Here is a 672-nt window from a genome sequence, read left to right as displayed (position 1 = left end):
TTTTTTAAAGAAAAAAACGAGGAGGACAGGTGGGGGGGGGGGGGGGGGGGGGGGGGGGGACGGACGACGGACAAGGCAGAAGAGAAAAAAAGAAGGAAAACAACCACAATGGATGGGAGACGAGGACAGCAAGCATCAGGTTTACATTTAGCTTAAAAATTGTCTGTAAATAGGAAGAGAAGTGAGAAGTTTCCCCAAAGTGGGAATAAAACAGGCTTTCTTTACTTGATTGCAAAGAGGGAAATGACAGGCACCTTGCAGAAGAGTAAAGGGGTGTTTGTGGATGGACATACATGTGTTTGGGTTGTCCATGTTTATATCGATGCATGTATGCATACAATAAACACCTACCCGTGCACGCATAACTATCGCATTCAGACCAAGTACCGGACGGCTAAATCTACTACCTCCCTTAAAACATTGCAGTCTCCTTTCGCGCTGCGTCCCCTTTCCTCTCCCATTACCCTGCAATCCTCCGAGTCAGACCTTCATTTCGATTCTGTGACTACGTGTATTGCTGCTCCCCCCCCCAAAAAAAAAAAAAAGGAGAGAAGAAGACAAAATCCCCTTCTTTGAAGCCCCCCCCCCCCCCCCCCCCCCCCCCGTCGCCTTCCTCCCCCCCCGCCGAAAGGCGCGCCTTGCATTTCAAGCAGCCCGGCCGCTGCGGGAACC

General features: G+C 50.9%; 1 protein-coding gene across 2 annotated transcripts in view; it reads left to right on the top strand.

Moving 5' to 3' along the window:
- VSTM2A (V-set and transmembrane domain containing 2A) overlaps nt 1–672 on the top strand; it is a 25,543-nt gene that overhangs the window by 630 nt on the left and 24,241 nt on the right. The gene's annotated exons all lie outside the window — the stretch shown is intronic.

Source organism: Haliaeetus leucocephalus, unplaced genomic scaffold, assembly GCF_000737465.1.
Source record: "Haliaeetus leucocephalus isolate CR32 unplaced genomic scaffold, Haliaeetus_leucocephalus-4.0 Scaffold3, whole genome shotgun sequence".
Taxonomy (NCBI): domain Eukaryota; kingdom Metazoa; phylum Chordata; class Aves; order Accipitriformes; family Accipitridae; genus Haliaeetus; species Haliaeetus leucocephalus.
The sequence above is the reverse complement of the archived record's forward strand: the minus strand, read 5'-3'. Positions and strand labels throughout refer to the sequence as shown.